Source organism: Copadichromis virginalis, linkage group LG17 (assembly GCF_057382275.1).
Source record: "Copadichromis virginalis isolate Kocher_CV1m ecotype Utaka linkage group LG17, C_Virginalis_male_GT1.1, whole genome shotgun sequence".
In the NCBI taxonomy this organism is placed as follows: Eukaryota; Metazoa; Chordata; class Actinopteri; order Cichliformes; family Cichlidae; genus Copadichromis; species Copadichromis virginalis.
Window position 1 is genome coordinate 22008334 of NC_140634.1, and position 21599 is coordinate 22029932.

Here is a 21599-nt window from a genome sequence, read left to right on the forward strand (position 1 = left end):
GTAGTCAGTTCTATCTAGCTGACATACTTTTGTGTCACATGTTTGTCTCTTTGTTAGTGCTTTTTCAATCGGTTTTAGGAAACTTGTGCCAGCTGGCTTAGTTATGGATGCGCATGTTTGGAGTTGGAGTTTGCAAGTTCCTTTATGTGTGTATGAACGTCCTCCAAATGTAAATATAAATATAAGTGCTGGAATCTTTTGGCCAATTGGTGTCTTGGCAGATATTTTTGTAAGCAATTTACATCTTATTAGAACGAGGACAGGAAGTTGAACTGAAGTATCATAAAATGTTAGTAGGGTGTTGTTACACTATAGATTTCTGTTACACTGGACAAACAGCTATGCCATGAACAGATGTAGAATATATCCCTCTCCAGCAGGCCTCAGAGTGCAGCTGCCAAACCAGCAGAGGTTGGCAGTCTGACTTATAAGCTGCCTGTGGTTGCTTCTGCAGCTACTGATATTTTAGCACTGTGGTAAGCGGTCAAGCTGGAAGCTTTTGGTGCCTGGTATTCTCCCAGTGAGTTCAACCATAAATGAACTGTAGTGTTCATGATACCCAGTGGTTATGCAAGGCACAGATCCAGTCCATATGATTTTTCATAAAACAATAGTGACTGCGCACGGTGTGTGTGCATGATTGTCTGCGCACCAAAACAAAAGACGTGATAACACAATAACTGCAGGCAAACATAGTAAAGGCAGATTTGATTGGATCTGAATCTCTACCATGGATAAAGCAGTTCAGTCAGAAAGCTGGTACATGTACAAAACACTCACACGCAGTCTCTAAGTAAATACATCATAAACAACCTGCTATAACACCACCATGCTATTGAATGCGAATGGTGTGAACATAAAGAAACTGGGTTTTATTGTGTTGAGGCACAATGATGAATTACATATTTAGCCACTTTTGAAAGTACTAGTATATAGTGTTTGTGGATTTCATAAGAAATTAACTCATTTCCGCTATTGTGATGATGATGATGATGACACCCATTATGTGGAAACAGTTACATATCCTTCTGCAGTATTTTATCCATTGTAAATGAGCAGTTAATGAGTCGTAAGCAGTGGCCCCAGAAAATGCAGCCTCAGGATCAACTTTTCTCACTCTCGACTCATGTTGAGTCACAATCCACTCAGATGCTAACATAACACCCTTTAAAAAAGCCCAATGAAAAATACAACTGAGGCATAAAAACTGTACCTTAAAAATATTGCAACAGCAGCTTTAGCCAATTAGAGTTCATCCAGGGTTCTAACTGACAACATAACGAACTCAGGAAAGTTAAACAGTAGCTCTCAGTTCAGACGTTAGTTGTAGGTTTTCAACTTGCTAGCAAAGTCTGTAATGACATCCATCTATCCAAATTTTGCTTATGTATAGGGTGACCATATCCCAATAAACCTAAAATGGAATATGTTTCTCTGGGACAATGTGGGACATGTTGCTAATCCCAGACTAATGTCATTCTTAAGGGCTGGGCCAAAGCGGCTACACTAGGTACTTACCCACAAGCCCCTCCCCAAGCTAGTCTCCAGGGTGGGCCAACAGTAACCCTCTCCCAGCAAGGTAGTGTGGTCCTTTGATTTTTTTCAAGCTAGAATGGTTGATACATGATCATCCCTGTAAAACTAATTACCAGTTATATTATAAAATCTAATAACAACAGCCAGGATAAAGGATCTCCTGAACCACTTAGTTCTACAGTGCAGGGACACTGTGTTCAATAATCTACTCTAACTGTTAAAGCTGTTACTCTTACTTTAAGCTGCCATTCTGTCTAGGCATCGCCTTTTCAGTAGTTTTTCTTTCCTACACATTTCTTGCAACATTCACATCTATTGTGTCACTTCCTCCAATGCAAAATAGAATAATTTTGCAATAAAAAAAAGAATTAATTTAACATTGTGGTTGAATTTCCTTTTATCTATGGTAGATACCATTGTCCAGTGAAATCTGCATAGCTTGGTACCATTTTTACTTTCCGTGTTTGGTGTAGAATAGTCAGCAAAAGATGGTGACTTGTTAACTTGACCCTTTTGGTAAAAGCCAGACTTTATAAAGGTATCAGCCCTCCAGTGCTGACCTTTGAATAGAAGCCTCTTTTGGCTGCTTACTTATTCACAAGGGGTCGCCACAGCAGATGGATCCACATATTTGATTTGGCAGATTTTAAATTTTTTTTGCCAGATCCTGAAGCAACCCTCTGACGGATTTGTGTCTTCACCCTTTCTAAAACACATTTGCCTAAGATCGTTCACATGTTAGACTCTAGAGCCATTTTTAATTATCAGAGCCAATCAAAATGTGGAATATTGTCATGAGACAGTGGCACCAGGGATAAAAAAAAATATTGTGTCCAGTGCCTTCACCACTAACTAGTGGACTTCTTATGTGCTACCTCATTCAAGCTCTCGAAACAGAGTACAGATTTCTGGAACAACTTCACCTTTAGGTGCACTGCGATGGACGTAAAGGCTCAAGAGGCTAAAGCTCCAGGAACATATTGCCATGAACCTCTTGGCTTGCAACCCTCATCAGGATAATTGCCTTTCACTATTCACATTTTATGTAGGCAACTTTTCAGAGTATTTCTACTAGTGCAAATGCACATACGAGAAAGGAAAACCATGAAAAACATGCTGAACTGATTCTCCAGAACATGTCTGAAGCTTGCGTCGTAAAAACAGCAACTTTTTACCACATACAACACCCTGAGGATTTAGACCTCAGCTCAAGAAAATAAACAAATGTGTTTGGTCATGTTGGCTGGTGTCTTGTGGATTCTTTGTAACTTTTCTAGAAGTGACTACAAAATATGGGCATGCAGACTGTTTTTGTTGATCATAGCACTCTTTGTGAAAAAGCTAACCACAGGATTCACTGATCTGAAAACAATCTGATGACAAGATTTTGATTATTTTATCACCAGCCCTCTTGCCCGGGAGTGAAGAATACAAGGGGCCATGATGGATGGGGCCTATCTTTTAGACTTCCACAAGATGTTGAAGGGAAAGCTAGATTACTGCAATTAAAACTTGTGTGGAGTGTAGCCGGGTCATTGTATATCCCCACACATTTAACAAAGCCAGGCTTGACAAAGGGTGTTACTGCTGTAAGAGCTATTCCAAAATATGAGACTCTTAGACAGAAATACACAGAAGTATTGAATAGGTAATATGACACTCAGAGCCTCTCTCTCCTGTTCTTGTGACCCCTCACTTCTTGATAAAATATGATTCTCCAGTGCAGAGTGGGTACAAATAACCCTCATGCTAAGGCACAAACTAATCATTAGTAAATGGAAAGTGCTATCAGCTCTCAGAGCAAATGTGTTACACAGCCAGCTTGGCACAATAGAGGCTTAAGATAGCCCGTCATTCTGCTTGATAACTGGGCGAGAAAAGAGATTTTTAATAAAAATGGCTAGTTTCATATGAAGGAACCTGATATAATACACTCATGCTGAATTTAAAACACAGGCAACTATGAAGAGGAACAAAAAAACAAAAATCAAAAAGCTGAAAACTCCCCCAAAACAGTTAAGTTATTATATTACAGCTACAATAGTTTAAAAAGGCATAATTATACAACTGTGCATGCAGGGTCAGATATGGTTATGACACTTTTATACATATTTATTTTTTTTTTGTTTCTTTCATCATCTAACCCTGGAACCGAATTTATTGTACATCTCTGCCTATTTTGTAACGAAACGACAAGGATGAGCTCTCAACCTGCTGCTCTTCTTTTGTGCTGGATGTTTCCAAGCAGTTTGCACACTCTTCTATAGAAAACTGCTGTTTCTTTTAAAGCTCCACTTCAGGGGACGGACATGACGAATATAAATTGGGTACGTCTGCTTCTATGGATGAGTGTCCACACCTCGCTGCATAACAGGGTGAAATCATGATTTCAAGTCATAAATGTAATCACATAAGGATATTGTATTTTAAAGGCAGCAAAAGCTAACTGTGCAGACCAGGGGAAGTTGTTTGCTGCCTGTGAGATGTGTGGCGTGCATTCAAAATCAGATTTCAAAGTCTTTACATGTGACATTTCAATAGAATCATCAATCATCAAGGGCAACGCATGTGCTGAAGACAGTATGTGTGTATTAAAACACACATAACTCTCATGGACTAGGAGATGATGATCCACACTGAAATTAAAAGCCCTGCAGAGCAGCCAACCAATTTACAGCAAACCAGTTTGGCTGTGTATTTCCAGGCCTGGCAGTATTGCGCAAGGTTTCATCAGGGTACCCACAGTGCAGGGGACATGCGTGATAGTGGAGCGCTTTGAAAATGCACACCACATCCCTTAATTTACAGGCTTCAGATGGAACACACATACCTGTCCTGCCACCCTCAGATAGTTAAGGGATTTAATCATCTGAAAAGGAAAAGCCAGAATTGCACTGCACTACCTGACTGCTACTAACACAATCCCCGCTGTGTCTGTCATCTCACTGCTACACCACAAAGTTTACGCGTCACAAATATAGCAAGATGTGGGCTTAAAAGCATACGCTGAGCACAAAATGGAATTTTGTTAATCAAGTATTATTTATTTCATTTAAGGATGACCTATGCAACCTGCCTATCCCGCTGTTAACACTCAGTGTTTAACGCCAAAGGAAATGGGGAGCTTTGATCTGTGAACTGGCTGAATTCTTTTGTGAATTCACAGCTTGTCTCCGTCCGCACCCTCAGAATACAGTAAATGGTGTTAGAAACTAAGGTAAAGAAAATCAATAATTTCAACAGATTACAGCACAAGACACGGAGCGTGGCTGGGTGTAGAGAACAGTGCTCTCCCTGGCCTGCTAATAGCTGCCTCTCCCCCTTGAATTACAACAGAGAGGGCAAGGTGCACAGAGGGGCTTTTCCACATTCTATATATAGAGAGAAATATGGGGAAATACAGTCAAGTGCCAACACTGACAAGATGAATAAATCAATATCTGACTGAATCACTTTTAATTCTACACATCTGTAGGGATTACAGATGCAAAACTACACTTATTTTTCCAATCTTTTAATCACAGTATTGATCACTGCCCTTATCACCTTAAATTCCGATAACATGGAGTCTTATCTTGCTTCATTTAACTCTAAACAGATGAAACAAGTATTGCTTTTTAAAAAGGCATGAGAACAAGGGTAGCAATAATCAAGGGCGAACTGTTTTTAACAATGGTGTCCTTCACCAGTCCCAAGGTGTCGAACGTATGAACATTTTTTGATTCCAGAAGAAGCAGCCATCATTTCTGGTAGTCGCTTCATCATTCTGAAGTCTGAAGAATACAAGTTTGAAAATTCAAATATTTAAAAAATAAAATAAATAAAGCCTGCTGTTGCACTTAGGCTGCAGGGCTCTGTTTGATCACTGTCAGAACTGGATGGGTTTCAGCAGTCTTTTTTAATCTGCATAAAGCCTCACTCACACAGGCATAGAGACAGGTTGGCTGCTCCAGAAAGCTGCTTTTGATTGCTTTGGTTGGTAGCAGACTGCCGTGGTCGGCTGTAGTTTGCATGGAGGACAGTGACTTGTCTGCAAACACTCACTATCCAACCAATAAGCAGTAGCGGTAGTGAAACATGAGAAAGTGTGACGTAAGCTGGAAATGGAGATCATTCTCATTTAAAGTACTTTTTCCCCACCATCGAGTAGTTACTGGGGGGCGGGGTAACTAACTGGTGCCTAGGCCTTCATGATTGGGGCTGCAGCGATAATTTTCACAACGGCTGCTAGCAACCACTCAAAATGACAGGAAAAGATTCATTTTTCCGTGACAACCAGTGGTTGCCAGGCAGTCATCAACTGGTCTCTAAGCCAGTGGAATGAGTAGTTTTTAGTTAGTGTTGCCATCCTCAATGAGAAAACCATACGGTTGCTTAGGCTTTACATATGTAAAACCCAGTATAAAATAACTGAAATAAACACACAGTCAGCCAGCCCAGAGGTGTAAAATCTCCAGAGACTCGTGGGTCTGGCATCCATTACGTGCCCTCAACACCTCACTGAGGAGGCATCCTGGTCAGCTGCCCAAACCACGTCACCTGTCTCCTTTCGATGTGGAGGAGTAGCAACTCTACATTCAGCCTCTCCTGAATGACTGAGCACTTCACCCCATTTCTGAGGCTGAGCTCAGACACGCTTCAGAGGAAACTAATTTCTGCCACTTGGAGCCACGATCAAGAGAGAAGCTTGGTGGGTGTTCCTATTCAGTTCCACTCACAGTGATATTAAATACAAATCCTTACTTAGTAAAACAGAGCATGACAATTAAGAACTTCAAAAATACATAATGTTCATGCTCACTCATTTATTTAGCCAGAACACAGGTTCAGATTCAGTTATTTCTTAAAGTTTCTCTTCAATTTAATGGTTTATATAATTTAAAGTAATGCAAAACTGCATAAATTGATTATTCAACTAAGTAAACAAAACCAAACGGCCTCTCTGTACTGGTCATCTTCTGTTAAGCAGCTCAGTGCTGTATTTGAGAGTGTACACTTGTTCTTTGATGTGCGCATCCATTTCCTGAGCTTTGTTCTACCTGGCTGTGGGCTTTCTCATTACTCATTACATAGAGGCCTATTAAACCACACAGCCCTGTAGATGGATCAGAGAGAAAAGATCAGGGCGTGCAGGGGCGGAGCCAGCGAGGCGGAGTGGAGATAATCAAACACCGTGTCTTCACGCCTTGCTGTGGCTTCTCTTATTAGAATACTGTAATAGTGCTTCTAATGAGCTACGCTTTACTGCTGGCTGATATTGCTAAGATGATGTGTACACACCGCATAGAGAAGGATGATACATTTAATCCCCTCGATGAGTCCGATGAAAGTGTTAATCTGTATTCTCTGTGCACATACTCATTGATATCATTGCTTTCCCTTCTTATCAGACAATGGACAGCAAAAGCACCAAATACTTATTCTTAAGCATAAACTTCAAGTAAGAGGTTAGTGTTACAAACATGTAATGACCAAAAAATGGGAAAAGTTTTTATACTTGAGAATGATTCCAACTTTCAAATGTCAAACATTCTGCATTATGAAGTTTTGCATTTTTTAAGAGACACAATGCGCCACAGCAGCTTAGTCCCATTCATTTATAACGTTTCTTTTTGTTTATGTGACACATAAATCTGTAGCTACAGGGGGTGAAGAGTAACAACACACTCTTACAATTTGATGCAATTCGGTGCAACAGTCCTGTAATAAGTTCTACCTTTGAGAAGCTAAAGTTGGAATTGTGTTAGAAAGAAGCTGTCTCACTGAGGCCATGACTGAATGTGTTGTTACTGGTGGTTTTTTAATAGCAAAAAATGCAACACCATTGAAAGCGCCACCAGTTTTTTAAAGTATGTGTCAGATTATTTTTTGCAGGAGTTGGTATTTAACTTTCATAATCAACATTCATTTTTTAAAACAACCCTAACAAACAATAATATAAACTTACCGCAATACTGATATGACCACTGAAGCTCCTGACACACAGCTTTTATGCTGATGTTAATACCAGAGGTGGCTTGAAACATTATTTTGAATGACTTCAGTTCCACTGTACACAGCGTCTATGAATGTTATTTACTTAAAAACAAACAAATAACTGTCAACAAGCTGTTTAGCTGTTCAAATCCATACCATGAAGCTCCTGACATGCAAGTTAATGCCAGAGGAGATTTGGAGTTTTCACTTCTTGTGTCCGCAGAGCGTTGGTGACTTTTATGCACCTCAGCACGGAGTCACCTGTAACGTCATGTGGCCTGCCACTTTGTGGCTTACTTGCTGTGGTCCCTAAACACATCAACTTTTCAATAATGTTACTTAGAGTTGATCATGAAACATCTAGCAGGGAAGAAATTTTACAAACTGATTTGCTGTTAGTTCCACTCTAACTCACTGAGCTCTTTAGGAGGACTCATTCTTTCATGAACGTTGGTAAAGGTAGACTGCATGGCTAGCTGTTTGATTTTATACACCTGTAGCAAATGGACTGAAAACACTAGGTGTGACCGAGTTGAGCGCTTATTTTTCCAATAGTCCAGAGGAAAATAAATGGATCTTCAGCAGCTTATTGGTCTGCTGTTTGGCAGCAAGATGCCAATATCTAGTTATACGTAGCATGCACTTTCACTAAAAGAAACTGGATGAGCACTAAAAATGAACCAACCAATGCACCCTCATACACTGAATGATTGGTTGTAATGTGCAAAAGATCATACTATGTTTGCACTACACAGGAGAACATGTGTTAGTGGAAGCCCTGCAACAGACCAGCAACCTGTACGGGGTTTACTCTGTCTCACCTAGTCCATCTTTAATTGAATAAAGGGATGGATGTTAGTAGATTAAATCGAATATGACATTAAACCTTTTGACCAATTTTTGTCCAATGTAGAAACAGTAGTTTTAAACATAGTTAATTTATTGTTCATTTTTTTAGATTATTTTATTGTTAACTAGGTTTACAGGCTGAAAGGGAAACTGTTAGGTAGGTATCAATGATGCTCTAAAGAGCCTTTAGCATTATAGATATTCAGCTGATTATTATTTAATCCATCCATATAAGTGAAGGACTTTGGCAAAAAAAATGAAGAAAACTTCAAGAACATTAAATACATGCAGCGTGGACGTTTTTGAGAACAAAATGCGGTCCCAATAAAAATAACATTTACATGAAGACTGAAGGAGCAAGCTTTTGGAAAATAAGCTTTGAACAATAAAAGACATTCTGCGTTGCAAGTCAAAGTAAACTAAATATAATCCCCTTATTTCACTCATTAAAAAAATCCATTTTAAATAATGTGTTCTTCTGTCCTACATTTAACTAAAATGGTCTGTTGGTTGTGGAAGTGTTCTGCAAATGCAAAAATATGAATATGTCTGGCGATAGTGATGATAAATAATTCAGAAAACCTTTAATTTGTCATCCAATTAAAATTCAGCATACATCAAACTAAGTTACCATCTATTTCCTCTCATTCACTTAATTAGAAACCAGCTCAGCCATGTGATATAAAAGGCAGGACACTAATATACGAAGCTACAGGCTAAATTTCCTATTACATATGTAGCGGACCAGTATCCACCCCGTTGGCCCCTCTAAGTTCTGCAGATGAAGATAGCAAGGTGACAGGGTGGCCAGGGAGCGGGGCAGGAGGTTGAGATGGCGATCAGGTTTTTATAAATCTCATTTCTGCTGCTGATTTATCAGCTCGCCCCGGTCCCTGTCATCCACACACACATGTGACCAGCATGGCAAAAGGCTAACTCATTAGTCTGCCTCATCACAGTGGGAGGTTTTTGCAAGCGAGCACACTCACACCCACACGCTCTTCCTTTCGTCTCTTCCTCTTTCTTTCCTCGCCTATTTCCCCCCATTCTCCAATCAGTCTCTTTCACTGCTGCTCTGCCTTGCCTCATTTTCCTCTTCTTGTTTCTTCCTTCATTCGCCTGAGTTGTGGCCTCTCCATCCAGGATTTAATTAAAGCAGTTTAAATGGCCAGGGGTGATCCTCATCATGTCATCCTCTTCCTTTTCTCTTTTTCTCTGGAGGTTAATATCAGCCTAATCCACTCTGCCCCCCTCCCTAAGCCCTTACTCAATAATGCATAGCTTCTCTCTGGCCACCTAGAGTGGCTGCGTTGAATGAAGGCAGAGCGTACAGGCTCACCTTCATAAAGTCAATGACAGTCACACCCACAGAATTCTGTATGTTGGATTAACATACACAGTGCATAATCTTGCTGATTCGCATTGTGTTGTTTGTGGTTCTATGTTAGGGGCCCTGTTTTTTTAAAACAAAAGTTTAGAGATTTTATATTTGAACTAAAGCTAGGATTATAATTTCTCTGCCAGTCCGCTCGGGTCTGCATGATGTAAATTTTGTCATCAGATGGTGGCAGGAAGGTTAGTGCAGATGTCCTGCCTGTTTTTTTGTGACCGTGCAGAGACGTCAGCAGGGAATTTACATTACAACGAACCAACAATCAATGCACCGTTGGTGGCAGACCTCAAATAAACTTCAAAGAAGTGTAACAGGGATGACTGCTCCTTCTGTCCATGTCCAGGTCTGCAGTGGAGAATAACCGAGGCCGAAGTGCTAATACCATTTGTTAATATCCAACCACCCATCAATAACTCGCCTCTCTCATATCAAAACAAAATACTTTGCATTGAATTTCATGTTGGTAAAGACAGAAAAATTCCTAAACAGCAAGAGGGAGCCAAATTTGAGGAAGCTGTAAGTGACAACTGTGTGACGTGACCAAAAAGCTCCTGTTATAGCGCTTCATCAAGTGTTCTCCTTTAGATGCCTCAGGACTTTGCACTAGCCCATGCCTCTTGAAGCAGAAATTTATAATATGCAATTCAAAGAATGTTGAAAAATCTTCCTTGTCACACCCCTGACATGATGTGTCAGCTTCAGTCCTGGACACGGTGGACTTGTCAGCTAAAAGCTGCTGCTTAGTCTTCAGGTTCTAGAGGGATAGTCAGCTCTTGTTACCAGCGACGATTCACAACATTAAAGGTGTTGAATTTGACACATATGTGGATGTCAATGGTTAACTCAAGTTCACATGATTACAAGTGGTAAGAATGAGTCTTCCAAAGGTGCACAAGGCATTGGCCTAGAAGACAAGATGAACAAACTTGCTATGCTTAACAGCATGAACATTCCCTGCCTCAGACCAAAGACGTGCATACTGGGTTAACTGGCGATTCTAAATTAGCCATAGTTGTGTCTCTTTCTATTAGCCCTTTACCACTAGTATCTACTCAGCCTGGCTCAGCCCAACTCTGTTTTTAGGGTTTTCTATTACGTGGTAGTACCTGGTACCAGGTAATTTTTTGGCATCTACTTTCTGAGCGATCTAACGTGATCCAAAAATGTGACTTCAACATTGTCACCTCGATGTCCTCAAATGTTGTGTTGTGCTTGTGTAAAATAAAAAAGGACGTCACGGGTATTTCTACTGAATTGCTGTCGAACAAGCCCATTTCAGTACCACATTAACTAATACTCAGTTGCAATGGAAAATGACTGAAACTGATTAAGCTGAGATGAGTCACGTCGAGCTGACCTGGGTAGGTACTAGTAGAAAAGGGCTATGTGTTAGCCATGCGACAGACATGTTCAGGGTGTACCATGCCTTTTGCCCTATGACACCTGGGATAGGGTCTAGCCCTCCGCAACCCAGAGATAGATAAGATGAAGATGGATGGACACTTTATAATACTGTCAGGTGTCATCTTGCACCACTGGATTACTATTTTAATAATTTTTTCTTTTTTTTTTTTGTGTCCCGTTTGGATCTGTAGCCATCAGAATTGTTGTCTTAAGGCCAAGAAAGATGCCAAGCGGATTTATTTTACCAAGTGGATCATCATGGCCCTGCCATATTGGTCCATTTGATTGACCTTTATTATAATTATGTATTTATTTTATTTTCAGTTGCTACAAACGGGACAGACATGACTGGGGGATAGGACAGGGAGAAAGAATGAAAGAGAGAGAAAGAGAGTTAATAATTTTTTCTTGACAATCAGAAAAACAGCTAAACTCCTTCATTCCAGATACTGAACACTATAACAGAATGCAGACGTGAGGACTAATTCAGCAGCCAAAGTAATTCAAAAGAAGCTTTTCTTAAATTTTTTTTTTACTGTCCATATTGTTATCTTTTGAAATGTCTGCATTTTGTCGGTTTGTATTTTTGACATGTTTCTTTTTGTGGTGAAAGACGTTTTCTGCATTAATCAGTACTTACTAATGAAACAACATTTTAGGGTGATGCATTATTCAAAGGCAGCATTCACATTTCCCTCCTTTCTTTCATGGTGCGGTTGATTAACCTCTAACTTTGTGGTCTCAAGCATTGAAAAGTGTGCTGTGGCTAAAAGTTGTTTTTGCAAGAAAAGTGTCAGGTTTGAGAAACAAATTTTTTGAGAAATGAACTAAAGCAATACTCACTTCTTTCAGGCTCCTGTACAGTATTTTTTCCATTTTCATACAGATATAAACAGAAAGAGAAAAAAGGTCCATTCAGCTGTTCTGTTATAATTATTTGTATCAAACAACCATGGCTCACCATAAGCGTGGTTATTCATAAAATGTGAATTAATTGAATGAAAATACAACTAGGCGATTTCTTTTCTATGTAAGTGTCTATAGAACACTGGCAGCTGTGGATGACAATCTGCTATTAAACCAAGCACGTCTAATGACCTTTTCACCAATAGATGTGCTTGTGTATGTGCACATGTGTGTGGGAGGAGAAGCAGGTAGTCTTAGACTGCTAATGAAGACAGGGATATACACGACAACTACCAATTAAAGTTGTCAGAGCCGCAGTGTTCCCAGGGTTTGACAGTCCAGCCTCGCACAGCCGCTGATTTTCCTTTACATGCCTTGCAGTGCAATTAGAGCCTGGTGGGTGTGGTTGGACAGAAATTACCTCATGTGCCATTGTCTTTCCTTCCATTATGGATTTTGAGCTGGCATTGTGTGTGTGTGTCTGTGTGTGTGTGTTTGTGTTTTATATGTGTGTATGCAGGAGCAAACAGTACCCATCAAGAACGCATTGCTCTGGAAAGAGAGCACCGCAGCCACCAATTAAAGTACAGACTCGAGATCACATTAACGCCAACAGGGAGACAATTGCGGCTGAAAAGAACGCATGCACACATGTATGCACATGATGTCACACAGACATACAGGCACAATTTAGAAGAGGTTATAATCTTTACCCCTGCAACCCACTAATTTCCCGGTCTTCCTCTCAGTAACCGGGAATCATCTCCTCAGAGAATTCGAAGACTACGAGGAGGTTTCATTTGTTAACCAGCATGGCTAATAGCTGCTTTAGCCATAGTCACAGCCATAAATAGCATATCATGGCTGTTCTCTGTAATCTCTGATAGTGGAGTTGATAGGGAGCGATTAAGACTTTACCAGGCTAACCTTCCGTTAATGAGGGTGTCTGATTCACATCATGAAAGCGTGATGATTGACACACAGAAGTGATGGTAGGGAAAAGGTTTAATGTGGTATATGCACAGGAATTCATGTGTCATCACGCAATCATCTCAGTTAAGTGATTCTCGGGGATTCTGAGTCTACTTATGAACTCTTTGTTTACAAATTATTCCAATTTCAGGAATGAAACGCAAATGTCAAAATGAACACTTAATAATTATTTTGTTTTGCGTTATTAGTAATATTAGTAATATTATTACTCTTATTACATTTAAATGTGTGGCAATCTCAGCTGGTCGGTGCCTTGTAATAAGGGTAGATCTTTTTACTTTGGAGGCACGGAAACAACTTTTCAGAAAGGGTGTGTCAAACCAAGCAATGAGCTTTTCTTAACAACAACCAGTTGTTTTTGTGCTCATACAAACTTTTGTTGCATAACTTAGTCGTTTTAAAATTTTTTGGGAAAGCGACTGCTGGATTATTAGGGATATCATCAAATTTCTATGTTGTCAGACAAAGGCACCATTGGCTGGTCATTTACAGCCCCCAGCATGACACCTGCATTTATACCAGACATTTACAATTCTTTTTATATGATTTTAAAGGAGCAATTCGTGCATATAAAGCAGGAACTTTTTTGTATAGTTGTGTAATAAAAACACCCCTGGTATTAGCTTAAACCTTGCAAAATGACGAGTGGAAACAAAAATAAGCAACTCTTTCCTGATGAAACACCAACTCCAGTCTCCCAGTTAACAGCTGTGTGTGTTTGGCCACCTCCACCCCTTCCAGCATACTAATGCTTGCACATTTGGACAAATAATTTGGGGAATTCTCACATGGGTTCCTTTTCTCAACAATTTACTTAAAGCAGAATCCACTGTTGGTTATCTGCTTTATTTCAGTCTTCTCATAACATCTCATTGGGCTGATCTAAAGTTGCATTAAAACGGATAGTTATATCAACAAGCTAATGCGCCATAATCTATAATGCTGCACATTTGTAACTCATTCTCAAGTGTTTAGAATAATGTGGAGAAATTTTGTCCTTTATCACAGTCAGTTTTAAAGAAACTTTAGCTGAAGACGAAAAAACGTTCAGGTCAGCCCCGTTTATTCATTTGCTGGTATCATTTTTGTAAAGCATTTTTAGTGCCAGCCTTTTAGTAGCTTCTCCACAATAACATGAATAGAAATGAAATTGAAACGGTCAAGTCTGAAGCTGCTGACTACCTGCATCAGCAGCTCATATAAGAAAAAAACCCTGGTATGAATCCTCCATTAAATTACTGTAACAGAGGCATAGAAGACACAGAGAGAGAGGAAGGTTGAAACGAAGCTCGCAAGAAAAAAAAGGGGTGAGCGTGGAGGAATTTGGAGGGAAATAAAAAGTATGTGGGTCAGGGTGAGTCTAAAATAAGAATAGAAGAAGGTGTGAAAGAACAAGATGAAAAGCTTTCAGTAGGTGATTTTGCATGTGTGTATTAGAGAGAAAGAAGGAGAAATAAAGAGAGTATGCTGAGTCAAGATGAAAGCTGAGCCTTTTGGGAATGAAATAATGGTGACCAATGCATTTATTCTTGTCAGGACAGACAAATATAAGTGTGTATGTGTGTACTTTGAAGTCCAGGTTTTTGAAGGGGAATCACTGACTTTTTGGGTTTTTTTTGTTGGTGCAGATTTCAGTTCAGTCTTTATTGAAGGTTAAAGGCTGCAGTGAAGAGTTAGTTAATATATGACTCTTAATTGATGGCCATCCATCCATCCATCCATGCATCCATTTTCAAGCCACATTTTCAATGCAGATCTAATCAAATTTTTTTGGGGCCTGTCTTGGAGTCTCCTCACGTTCTAGTCAATCAGGAAAGATCCCAGTCCAAAGCGCATCATTTACAGCAGCGGTCCCCAACCTTTTTTGCGCCACGGACTGGTTTATGCCGGACAATATTTTCACGGACCGGCCTTTAAGGTGTCGCGGATAAATACAACAAAATAAAACTAGTACCGGTACCGAAAAAAGAAGATTTATTCATAACACATGTGAAAAGACACAGGAAAACCGAATTAACGATAAAAATGATAACAAAATAACGCTAAAAACTGATAAAAACCCTGAAAACCATACATTTCACACCCGAGCCTCAACTCTCGCGGCCCGGTACCAAACCGTGGCCCGGAGGTTGGGGACCGCTGATTTACAGTAGCTTCCTTTCAACATGGAAGAACAGTGATTCTACCCTGAGTGCCTCACATGTGGCCATAAATTGTGGGTAAAGACCTTGAAAATTAGATCACAGATTAGGTAGTATAAGATAAGGTAGTAATATTGATAACATGTTAAAGCACCAACATCTGAGAGCTTGGAGAGCTTGGAGGATGATAAGCAAATAAATGCGGAAATACAGAACAAATGAAACTTTTTTTTTAATTAAAAAAAGTTTCATTTGTTCTGTAAGTTATTTTAATCTGCATTCCAATCATTTGGTGAACCACACACATAAACATAGCACAAAAAAATCCTATACACCTCTTTTAAACTTTATTGGCAGAGATTTAAGCGATTAACAGGTTTAAGTAAACGTAAAACTTTAACAAAAGATTCAAGTTCACTGTTGCACAGTCCAGTGCTTGTCGCTTATGGGCTCAAAATGTGGTCATAAATATTTTGTACTTGTAAATCAGGATTTGTATGTGTAAAAAAATTTGTGTGTGCGTAAAAAAGATTTGTATGTGTAAAAAAAAATTGTGTGAGCGTAAAAAAGATTTGTATGTGTAAAATAAATTTGTGTGTGGACTTAGCCAAAAAAATCCCTGCAAGTTACAAGTACGAATTTTGACCCTATTTTTTCTTCCTTTCATCTGATTGGTCAATGTCATGTCAATCACAAATGTAACAATCCAATCAGAGAACAGATGGGTTTGGCTGTCGGAGGGGCGCTTTTTTTGAACTGCAGGTCTTTGAAGGGAATAAATGCCCTTTTACATGCCAACCCAGCGTTTTCCTTCATCACCACGAAGGAAAACAGTCTGTGGTCGTCCAAGTTTGGGGATTTTTGTGTCACAGGTCTACGTGTTTAATATAGGGACTTCCACAGCTTTTTCAACAGTGCTGCTGACCGTGGGGGGGCAGGCAGTGTTTTGGAAATGACAGTCTTCATTACAAAGCTTTCTTCGTTATCAATTAGCATACATGTTTTTATTGAACATTTGAAGAACTAGCAAAAAAACCCAGAAACTCTTGTAGAGGACATAAAGTCAGAGATAGAAAAGACAAGGAGCAGGTGCATCTAGTACAGGTAGAGCTGCTGCAAAAACCCACAGAGCCCAGCAGCCAGCGCAACAAATTCTGGATCCTTTGCTTTTAGTTAGCAGTTAGCATTAGCAGCACATCCTGCGTCCGATGTGAAAGGACTTTTATGCTGCGCGCTGTGACTCACAGCCATGGTCCTGGGTCAGCCCTGACTTTGTGTTAAACTAATCCTAAAGTAATAATGGTATTTCTAACCACTCATATACCACAACTTTACCCTTTCAACAGCTACTAAAAGTTAGGGGACCTAGCTGCTACCCTTCAAGGACCTGCAGTTCAAAAAAGTGCCCCTCCGACAGCCAAACCCATCTGTTCTCTGATTGGATTGTTACATTTGTGATTGACATGACATTGACCAATCAGATGAAAGGAAGAAAAATAGGGTCAAAATTCGTACTTGTAACTTGCAGGGATTTTTTTGGCTAAGTCCACACACAAATCTTTTTTACCCACGCACAAATTTTTTTTACACATACAAATCTTTTTTACGCACACAAATTTTTTTTACACATACAAATCTGTTTTACCCATGCACAAATCATTTTTAAACACACAGAAAATTTTTTTACACATACAAATCCTGATTTACAAGCAGAGGTGGAGCCAGACATTTGAAACACCCGGGGCTTAGCCCAAAAGGGTAGTATGCATGTGGGATTTTTTTTTTTTTTTTTTTGGAAGGGGGGGGGGGGGTAGAAATGACTGAAAGATTAATTGGCTCTGTTTTGAGTTTTGTTCAAAAAAGAATGACTTCATAGAGGGAAAAATATATATCACATGTGCAGGGCACCTTGAACTAGTTTTTTAATTAAGCAGCAAGGCAGAACAAAGTCGGGGCTGTATCAAGACACGAGATCTAAACCCCAATTCAACCAGACCCAGAACTGATCCAGAATTAAAACAGGACTACAACAGTTCAAAATCAGGACTACTTGGGATTTAACCAAGACAGAACCAGAATCAGAACTAGATGATAGTAGCACTAAAAATCATCATAGACCTGCACTACACTTATTTTTTTATTCTACCAAAGTCCACTATTTAGATTGAGAAAAGTTTATATAATTATTTAGCCTTGTTGTGCAAACAAGCCTGCATAACTTAATAAATACAGAATTTGAAAAATAACAAACCTAAAAAGAAACACTAGGTGCGAGATACATGAGTACCTATGATACGGTGATACTTTTGGTACCATTTGACTAACATGTGTGTCTCACCTGCTCTTGTTCCCTCTCTGTTCCTCTCTCTCCCTCTTTGTGCTGACAATCATCAAATATACAGTTGAAACCAGATATTTACAAACTCTTCAGATAAAAACACTTTTTTAATTGTAACATCAAATCAGAGTAAATGTTTACTTTTTTTTAGATTGATAAATATAAAAAACATATTTGTTAACTTTAAGAGTAAAGAGAGAAACTATCTGTATTTCTTAATTGCAAATGGCACCAAATTGTATGCAAATTTGAGCCACACTTATGGAGCTCCACAGTTCTTTTCCTGTTGTTTTGGTTGACATCTCTTGATTTTCCCATTTCAAAGAAAAAGGCTCTGTGTTTTTCCTTATATGCATCCACAGCTGTGCCACCAATTTACTCACATTGACTCTACTAACCTATCAGACGTTTCTTAAGCTCAGAATGGAATCGTCTGGAGTTTTCTTATTAATTAACAATAAACTTAGTGTACATGTACTCCTAAATTTGATGAAAGTGATAAAAAATAGACAGATCTGTCTCTCTTTATTCTGACATTTAACTAATTCAAAAGATATTTCAATATTTATCTAAAACAAAAGTTTAATCTAAATTGATGTTGTACAGTAAAAATGTTTTATGTTTTCTCCCTAAAGTGTATGTAAATGTCTGGTTACAAATGTGAATATCCTGCTGTGTACTGAAATCCCTCTTGTTTTTCATAGAAATATACTGAACAACATACAAAGCATAATATATAAAATAACATTTACCTGAGTTTTTTCTTTGAAAGAAGCCTCTAATGTCCATTCTTATATTTCAGTACATAACTGAAACTGATTTAGTCGGGGAGGGTAAGAACTGAAAATATGAAATAAACACACGTAAGCTAATAAGACTCTAAAAAAATAGCATTTGTTCGGCTTTTCATTTCGCCATTTGTTGATTCACTGGAAGAGCAAGTAACGTAATATTGGTCAAGTGATCAGTTTGATATCAATCTTTCGTGATGCACCGTCATATTTACATTATTTGTACGGTACGAATGATTTGTTTTGGTACCTGGTCAAACTTAAGCTCTCCTTAGTATGGCTGGCTCCGTCTCTCCAACAGCGAACTCACAGGCAGCAGCTGCCCGGCCCCTCGCTCAGTCGCTTAGTGCCTGAGCTCGGATCATACCAATATCAGGGGGGATTCACGCACAGTCGTAAATTCCCACAGTGTGCACTATGTGCTTCGAATATTGTGTGTACTTTTTGTTTTATACAGTTGTCAGCCAGGCATCTAACTATGAAAAAATTACACCCCAAAAGACCCCGAGCTTCTGACAAAACAACCCGGGCTTAAGCCCAGTAAGCCACCCCCACGCTCCGCCCCTGTTTACAAGTACAAAACCGATTTACAAGTACAAAATATTTATGACCACATTTTGAGCCCATAGTCGCTGTAGTCAGGCATGTGACATTCATGTAATTTCTGTGTTTAAATATGGGGAAATTTCAGTTTTTGCAGTTTTTTGTTTTCATGCATTTAGCCGTCAAGAAAGCGCCTGAATAGCCGACTCTCCCACAAAATATCCACCAGATATTTTCCACCAGAAAGTAATACTAGGACCAGAAAAATATCACAACCACTTTAACTCTGTGCCATTCCATTGTTTTTAAACTGGCATATTAATGCGTCAAAGTTTTAAAGTCTAAATGAATGAAAAATCTGTCACTGCATGAAATTTTGAAATAACCTAGAAACTCAAACCTTTCTACTATGATAGGGGCTTTTTACACTAATATATTTGAGTCAATGACATTCAAAAACAAATATAATTTTCATATACTATGATTTTTAATATAAGAATATCATAATCTTAAATATGTTCTTGTAGTTTTAATGCATATTTACACTTTTTTCCAACCATGGTGTTGATTGGTTGTCTTTCCCTTTCTGCTGTGTAGCCAACGAGAGGTCTATTGAGGATCAAAAGGATATGTCATGTTTCAGTTATCTTTTTGAGTACATCATGGTGTGTAGTACTTTGCATGCAGTCGTAGTTTTAGTGGTCAGTGTCATTCAGAGACCATACATATTAGATGAACATAGAACAATGATACATACCCAGCATGGTCAACGAAGTTCAAGGCAAGGCAAGGCAAGGCAAGGCAAGTTTATTTGTATAGCACAATTCAACAACAAGGTGATTCAAAGTGCTTTACAGAGACATTAGAAACAAGAACAAATAAAAAGCATCATTTAAAATTGAATAAAACAAGCAAATAAACTAACTAACTAATTAACAAACAAACAAACAAACAACAGTATATAAAATCAAAACAGATAAAATCAGAACAGTAGATAAAATCAGTAGTTAAATGTAAGTTTTGAAATTTAAGCTTAAAGTGTGGATTTGGTGCTTTATTCAAATGCAGCTGAGAACAGGTGAGTCTTCAACCTGGATTTAAATAAACTGAGTGTTTCAGCTGATCTGAGGCTTTCTGGGAGTTTGTTCCAGATATAAGGAGCATAAAAGCTGAATGCAGCTTCTCCGTGTCTGGTTCTGATTCTGGGAACTGATAAAAGACCGGATCCAGATGACCTGAGGGATCTGGATGGTTCATACTGGGTCAGGAGGTCATTGATGTATTTTGGTCCTAAACCATTCAGAGCTTTATAGGCCTGCATCAGAACTTTAAAGTCTATCCTCTGACGGACAGGCAGCCAGTGTAAGGACCTCAGAGCTGGACTGATGTGGTCCACTTTTTTGGTCTTAGTGAGGACTCGAGCAGCAGAGTTCTGAATGAGCTGTAGTTGTCTGACTGATTTTTTAGGTAGACCTGTAAAGATGCTGTTACAGTAATCAAGCCTACTAAAGATGAATGCATGGACTAGTTTTTCCAGGTCCTGTTGAGACATCAGATCTTTTATCCTTGATATATTCTTGAGGTGATAGTAAGCTGACTTTGTTATTGTCTTAATGTGTTTTTCTAAGTTTAGGTCTGCATCCATCACTACACCCAAATTTCTCGCCTGGTTTGTGGTTTTTAGATGTATAGATTGAAGTTCTCTGGTGACCTGTAATCGTTTTTCTTTGGCGCCAAAGACTATTACCTCAGTTTTGTTTTTGTTTAGCTGGAGAAAATTGTGGCACAACCAGTCATTGATTTCCTCAATGCATTTACCAAGAGCCTGTACAGGGCCTCGGTCTCCTGGTGACATTGTGATATATATTTGTGTGTCATCTGCATAGCTGTGATAGTTTATTTTGTTGTTGTTTATAATCTGTGCCAGTGGGAGCATGTAGATGTTAAACAGAAGGGGTCCCAAGATGGAACCTTGGGGAACTCCACATGTGATACTTGTCTGCTCAGATGTGAAGTTACCTATTGATACAAAGTATTTCCTGTTTTCTACGTATGTTTTGAACCAGTTTAGTACAGTTCCTGAAAGACCTGTCCAGTTCTCCAGTCGTTTGAGTAATATGTTGTGGTCAACTGTATCAAATGCTGCACTGAGATCCAGTAAAACTAGGACTGACATTTTTCCACTGTCTGTATTCAGACATATGTCATTAAACACTTTGGTCAGAGCGGTTTCAGTGCTGTGGTTCTGTCTAAAACCTGACTGGAAGGCATCGTAGCAATTATTCTGTTTTAAGAAGTAACTGAGCTGTTGAGAAACTGCTTTTTCAATGATCTTACTTAAAAACGGGAGATTTGAGATCGGCCTGTAGTTGTTCATTTGTGTCTTGTCAAGATTGTCCTTTTTCAGTATAGGTTTGATTACAGCAGTTTTTAGTGATTCTGGAAACACACCTGATAATAAAGAAAAGTTGACGATCTGTAACAGGTCTGACTCTAAAGTCTTTGAGACCTTTTTGAAAAAACTTGTTGGCAGGACATCTAAACAGCAGGAGGAGGAGTTCAGTTGACCTAAGATGTCCTCCAGGTCTTTGCTGTTAATAGGTTGAAACTGTTTCATGGTGTTTAAACAGTTTTTTGGTGGACACAGTACATATCCTGGATCTGCTGTTGATGTACCAATTGCTTGTCTAATTTTTTGGATTTTTTCAGTGAAGAATTTGGCAAAGTCA